Source organism: Neomonachus schauinslandi, chromosome 10, assembly GCF_002201575.2.
Source record: "Neomonachus schauinslandi chromosome 10, ASM220157v2, whole genome shotgun sequence".
Classification (NCBI taxonomy): domain Eukaryota; kingdom Metazoa; phylum Chordata; class Mammalia; order Carnivora; family Phocidae; genus Neomonachus; species Neomonachus schauinslandi.
This window is the reverse complement of record NC_058412.1, coordinates 29,818,162-29,825,456: the sequence shown is the minus strand read 5'-3', so window position 1 is coordinate 29,825,456 and position 7,295 is coordinate 29,818,162. Positions and strand designations below refer to the sequence as shown.

The 7,295-nt window shown below is 41.0% G+C and overlaps 1 protein-coding gene across 1 annotated transcript in view; it reads left to right on the top strand.

The window, feature by feature from the left end:
• The first annotated feature begins 525 nt into the window (after positions 1–525).
• The window catches only part of PRKD3 (protein kinase D3), an 85,183-nt gene continuing 78,413 nt past the window's right edge, over positions 526–7,295 (top strand). Inside the window, exon 1 of the mRNA XM_021697416.2 lies at positions 526–558. The gene's annotated coding sequence lies outside the window, so the exon portion shown is untranslated. The remainder of the gene's footprint in view (positions 559–7,295) is intronic.

Here is a 7,295-nt window from a genome sequence, read left to right as displayed (position 1 = left end):
AGGCCCGAGGGAGGAAAACGTGGCGAGCAGGGAGAAGGGCGCTCAGGGTGGAAACTGCTCTCTGCTGTGGACCCCTTCCAAGTCCCCCGTTCAAGTTGTCACCTCTTGGTTCCTTGCCACCGTGGCGTCTGTCAGAGCGGACGATAAAAGAGAAAAAGGCAATGATGGGGCTCAAGTACCATGTGTAACTGGTTTAAATACACGGTCGCGCCCCGCTCCCCCGCGCCCACGGAGACACAGGGACGTCCGAGGGCGCAGAGCTCCCGCTGCCCCTGCACGGTGCAAAGGCACGGTGACATCCCCGCGCTGCTACCACCCGCTCGGGCCCGCCCGGAAACTACAGCTCCCGGCAGGCCCCGCGCCGTCCGCGCGCCCCCGCCCCGCACGCCCCGGCCTCCCCTCCCCCGGGCCTCAGGACGGGACGGGGAGGAGGGAGGGAGGAAGGGGCGCCAGCGGCGGGCGGGATCCTGCGAGGCGCGTGAAGCCTCGCTGGCGCCTCGTCTGGGATCCAGACGCTGGCGGCTGCGGAGTTTCTCACGACCGGCGGAGCTCGCTTCTGTAAGTAGTCGCCTCAGGGAGCGCGGATCAGACACCGAAAAAGTTAGCGCCGCCGCGGCCGCTGCTTTGTTCTCGCGGCCCGTCGGGTGAGGCGGCGGCGGCCCTTCCCCCATCCTCCCGCACGCGGCAGCGGCGGCGGGACTCGGGCCCCGCGCGGGGCTGGGCGGCGACCGCCGGGGCTGGGCGGGAAGTTGGCGGAGCGCGCGGCTGGAGGAGCTGGCGGGGGGCGCCGCGGCGAGCGGGGGCGCCCGCGCGGCCGCCTCACGGGGCCAAGTTCCGGCGTGGGCGCGGAGGCCAACTTGGGTCCGCGCTCCGCGGGCGACCACCGCCCGCGACCGCTTCGGGAGCCGGCTCTTTCGGGGTGCCTCCAGCTGGCTCCCGACGCCAGACCGGCCACAGTCAAGCTGCCGAATCCGGGATGAGCCTTTTTTTCTTTTCATTTCATCACTTCGTCTTGTAGCCGTCTCAAAGGAGTGAGTAAATGGTGCTTAGAAAACGTGTGAGCCCCCACCCCAGTTTCCTGACTGTGCTTACAGTTTTGCAAGTTGCAACCTTGCTCTGAGTTGTTCTTACCCCCGGGAGGTTTTTCTTGAGATGAAACGCTGAGGAGTGCGACTGTTCTTTGAGCAGTAACAATAACCACATACTACTCGATTGCCAGTTGGATATTTTATTTGAAGTCATCGCAGCATAGGCCTTGTCGACTGCAGGCACGAATATAAATCAAGCGACAAGCGTGTGTGAGACCTGCAGACTTTTCCATACACAGATTGATGGCTTGGACATAACTGTCTCTTCAACCACACCCATCCCCACAGGAAGTAAGATATCGGTGTCATCTTTGATAAGGAAGGATAAGTTACACCCTGAACTACTAGTTTGTACTACACAGCTTTAATGAGCTGTAGCCGCAAATGAAACAAAAACTTTTTAAATGCCTTAATCTGTACCCTAGAAAATGCTGTATTGTATTACTCTGACACAGCTTCTACTTTGTACTTAATGTTGCAGTTCTTTCCTACATTTTTAGCGACAGTGATTTCGCTTAGATCAAGTTTACTTACCAACTTATAATGCGTCGAGGTCGGGGAATACCTCTGGATTTGCTGCTGAGGACATCCATAAAGTTCCCTGACCTAGCTCTGGACTTCTGAGTTTTATTTTATCAAAGCACTTTTTCTTCCTCCCCTGTTAGGATCTGAATTGAGAGTAAGCATGAAAATTCAGCCAAAAAGAAGTTTCAAGTTTTAGTAAAAGTATTTTAAACATGTCACAGAAGCCTTCATGTTAGGTTTTGCTTCAGCGGGTAATATAGATGTGGTAGACCTGATCAGATAAGCTTGGAGTATTTGACAAGCCAGTTTCCATACTAAGTTCTATAATTTGGTGGATAGCATTTCACTTTTTAGGATGACTCACATTCAAGATGTTGAGTGTTTCATAGCTTGAGACTAACTTTTTTAAGCATCTCAGATAGTAGTGAGTCTTTTAGATACCCAAATTTTATAAGCTTTCAGTTTCAACAGATGACCTCTTTAAAATCGAAATTTCTCTCAGTGGGTTGATTTTAACACTGGCATATGCAAAAAAGGCTTTAATAAATCAAGCTTTTGGACATTAAAAATTTAAAATTACATTAGAATTGAAAAACCTCATTTAAATTTGACATTTATTCATTTTACATTGCATTACATATTACATTACATTTACATTACAAAAATTTGACATTTTCTCATCTTTTAAAAAGACTTTCTAAAACTGATGAAAATATTACCATATTGAAATTAATTGCTCATTTTTAAAAGAAACTGCTTTTACAGAACTGGCTGTATGGGGAAATTATTTGCTAGTACAGATTTTTATTTGGTTTAGTAATCTTATGGTTCACAGCCTTCTGTGCTGGTACTACTTTTGAGTCTCCGATTATGTAATTTAAATTGAACTTGTATGTGTGCCTCTTTGGAGCAGTGGAAAAATTTGAGATGATATACTTAGGAGATGTTTTAATTTTAATTTTAGTGCAGGAAAAAAGTTTTCTCCACTTGTGTGGTTAGTTTACAGTGACATTGTGTGAGAAATTGCTCATTGGCTGTTAGCCAGTCAGATTTCTCAGATACCACTGGGGCAAAGAGAGGCGATGAAGGTCCATCAAGCCCAGCATAGATTGATACAGCATTGGCCAGGTTGGCAGACTGTAATCTTATTATGGGATAAACTTTTCAGTGCCTGAGCAGAGAGCAGACATGGTGTGCTCTCTGTACTCTCTCTGAGAGTGGAAGGACCGAGGTTCAAATATCACTGGTCCAGATGAGCAGAATTTTAGCAGCAAACAATTTAGTTGAATGCTGAGCTCTTAGGAAAAGTATTATATTAACCTAAGGTATTTTTGAAAATATATAAATAGATGTCGGGATTGCTACAGACTACCATTTAAAAAAACCAACAAAGTTATTTGAATTGTTAATACAGTATACAATATAAAAACAACACTAGGATTATTAAGCCAGGTCCAGCCTGTATCAAGGCAAAACATAGACATTGACTACAGGACAGTAATCAGGATTGCACTGAAAAAGGCCACGTGTTTTTTTACGTGCTAAAGGAATACGTGTACATATCAACAGGAGGGAAAAAAAAAAGACCCTCCATTCATTAGCATTCCTAGCACACAAAACTCAGTTGAACCAGGACAACCCATTACTGGTAGGAAGTCATGGTAAATATTATGCTATTCGGGATAGGAAAAGCATTTTACCTCTTTAGGCTTTACTGATTACAGAAAGGACACTGGCTATGCTAAATAATGAGCTTCCTTTTGAAGTATTTAAGAACTGGATTTGTTTTGTCTCCCTGGAATCCTCTTCCCTCCTCTCTCTCCTTCCCTGACTCCTACTTATCCTTTAGGTCTTAGCTTAAGCACCACTTCCTTAAGGTCACCTTGCGTGAGACCCCAGTTTAAATTAGGTCCTTTAAGTATACTTTGTCATATCGCTTTTTTTATTTTGTAGTTAACTTGCTATTTATGTGAATGGTATTTGTTTAATATGTGTGTCCCACATCACACTGCATATCTAGAGAGAGCAGTAGCCATGTCTGTTTTGGTTACTGCCATATAACCACAGTGTCTCTAGTAACAGTCTGGCAGATAATAGGCACTCAGTAAATGTTGAATGAAATGCTGCTATTTGAGCTTCTAATTCGAGGCTTTGCTAAATTATGAGATATGTACATGCAGGGGGGAGGTAAGGGAGTGAGAGAGAAAGGTAGATCAACTTGTGTTGTTACCATAAAGTAATGGACCTGTTTTACCTTGTCTGTAGTAATAGAGCAGGGTGGGCTCAAGATTCCTTTAATATTTCATCTTTTGATTCCATTCAACAGTGGTGATGGATATATAAGCTCATTTGAATTGGATTTGTGACACATAACTCCCCAAAAGAATATTTGAAATGTTCCAAATAAACATACTAGAAATGCTTGCCAACTCATAGCTGCTAGAAACAAACATATCTAATTGATATACAGTTTATAAATTAGTAATTGTCTTGTCTCAGTTTTCCTAATTGAAACATAAAGGCAAAATAAATTATAGTTATTAGATTTTCTGATATTAATCTTAATATTTTTCATCCTACATCTTGTTTCATCTTACAGAGCAAATCAGGGTTCCATAAAATAAAAGGAGAGAGAAGACAGATGGGATGAGTGGGCAGAAGGTAATATGAGAGCTCATTTAGTTTCTTCTATTTGTTTTCATGCTGAAACTTTAAAAAATATTTTTTATACAAAGTGTAACATAGTTTATTAATAGTTATCAATAGTTCTGACAGATTGGCTGATTGTATTATTAGTTACTGTTATTTGGCTAACATTAACAGGTATAATAAAATGAAAATTTAGTGGGAAGACATCCATTGAAAATAAATTATTACTGAACACAGCAGCATCTTGTATTTTGAAGTATTTAACCTGAATACAGTATTATTCATAGATATTTTATTATCTTTTTTATGATAGTTGTTCAGCTTTTGAAACTACTCGAGTTGTATATGTTAAGTAGCTCATCTCAGGAGGAAGCCTGTTCTGTTGTTAGGCTGTTGGAGGTGGAATGAAATAGTAGAAAGAACGTGGGCTTTGGAGTCAGGGAAACTTTTGTTTGAATCCGAGTTCCATCTCATATTAGATGTGAACAAGCAACTTCTCTGAAACTCTGGTTCCTTTTCTGTAAAACAGAGTCAAACAAATCCCCTCGGGTTGTTGTAAGGATGTAATGATGTATCATATCTCAGTTGCAGCGTTTAGCATAAATTATTATTAATTATTAATTCTTTCATGTAATTACTATGAAAATTGTTGGAAGTTACTGAGCACTTCATTGTAAACCAGGTCCTGTTGAAGGTACTTTACATGCAATAGCTCTATCCTCATAACGTCCTGTGAGGTAAACAAGTACTGCTGTTATCTTCATTTTACTTCTCTGTGGTGATACTGAGTAAAGCCGATTATTCTCTTAACACCTTTTCAAATATTTGAAGACCATTATTCTATTTAGCTTTGTTAAGCATATATTTGTCACACGACATTGTCTTAACCCTTATCTGGATACATGCTTTTATTATTTTTAATCAGTATAGCTCTTAAAAATGTGGAGTGTAGAAATGAATGCAATGGTAATGTAGGCTGACTAGCAACAGAGTTTACAGATTGACGTTGATATGTTCTCAGGGTCCAAGGGAGTTAGATTTGCACTGGTTCTTTTAGACACCGATTAGCAGCCCTTGTTAAACTCTTAGGTGGCTAACTCCACTTATGAAGAGCTTCTAAGTGAGCACTTCATTTCTTCTCCATTGCACATTTTACTTTTGAAACTAAATGTAAAGCTTTACACTCACCCTTGTTACATCTCACTTTAATTTTAGTTTGTTTCTCCTGGATTGTACACTCTGGGGATTTTATAAGCATGTCTTCTGTGTCTTTATCTTATAAATAATCAAAATCAATGTAGGTCCAAGGACAGAGGTCCAGGGCACATCCCCTAAAGACTTTTTCATCTAGGTTGATATAGACCAGTAAACTTACCCAGCTACACTAATACCCAACTCACACTCAACTTATTTGCAAAAACAGCGTAAGAAACCATCTTGAATACTGTTTTGGCCAGAATACACTTTTTTCCCCTGGTTTTGCTAATTGTGTGATCTTGGGCAAGTACTTTAATTTCTAAGACTGTTTTTTCAACTATAAAATAGGTTGTTGCAGAGGATTAGATGAAGTAACACATATGAGGCATTTCGAACAGTGTCTGACACATAGTTGGAGCTCAGTGACCACAAGTTATTCTTTCCTGCATCTAAGAAGTGTAGTAATCAGTCTCTTTCAAGATGTAAATGTATTGGATTTGGCATTATTTGTTTGAATTCATGCTGTCATCTAGTGATTATTATATTCTTTTTTAAGTATTCAGAAACCACTTGTTTTCATAATCTATTCTCAGATTTGACTAAAGATTAATATTAAGTTTATATGTCTGTGATTTCTGGAATCCACTTCCCCACTCCTCCAGCTCATAAAATTTGAAGCACCTCTGACCCATCTCCAGGCCCTGATTGTTTCTTTCTGAGCTCTTTCTCCAAGATTATAGGAGTCAGCTTTGTGATTATACTTGCTAATTGCTTTAGCAGCATAGAATGAATTGCATCTGGAACCAAAGACTTGCACTCATATAAAGTTGTTTTAGTCTCTCATTCACCAGGCTTGGGTTTCGGTTCTCATTGCTCTTCTACAACTTTAGTTTAAAAACTGAGAGAAGATAAGCAAAATAAAAGTTGAGCAATTCTGCCTTCTCTGCGTGCTCTCTCAACCTTAACAACATCCTCTCTGAGCAGTGATTCTCTCAGTTCCTTGTTCTCTTTGACAATGTGTTATTGTGGAGACAGCACTTGGTAAGAAGGTATAGAGACTTAGGTACTAATTCCCACTCTGCCTCTTTTTTTTTTTTTTAAGATTTTATTTATTTTTGGTAGAGAGAGAGAGACCAGTGCGGGGAAGGGGCAGAGTGAGAAGCAGGCTCCCCGCTGAGCAGGGAGCCTGATATGGGACTCAATCCCAGGACCTGGGATCATGACCTGAGCTGAAGGCAGACGCTTAACCAACTGAGCCACCCAGGTGCCCCTCCCCCCCACCACTCCTCTTAATACCCATGTGATGCTGGGCACATTGCTTTATCTGCTTGTGCTTCTGTTTTTTCATCTGCAGAAATCATATTTGTCTCCAAAGAGATATGCATGAGGTAAAGTATGTAAAACATTTATAAGATGTTAAGTGCTGTACCATATAAGGTGGAATAATATTTTTTTGAATATAGTTATAAAAGTTTTTGTTATCTTTAAGCAATTTTTTCTAAGCCTTAGTTTTTCCTGAGCTTTCAAATTCCTGTTACCATATCTGTATGTTTTTGCTCTTCTGTTATGTTCATCCTAATTTATCTAGCCCCATTAACTACTGTCCAGAGAGTCATTCTGCAGCCACATTGGATGCTTCACTCTTTTTCATCATTGGAATTGTTTACAGGTATATATATAAAATTTAGAAAGATCCCTTGTGAGCCATTTCACTTAGGCCATCAGGGTCATACCTTTTTTGGTATGACAGTTTTTGAACTGTCTGTTATAAACTGTGATACATTTGTAACTGAGCCTAGTGCTCTTTTTTTACTTTTTTTTTTTTTTTTTTTTTTT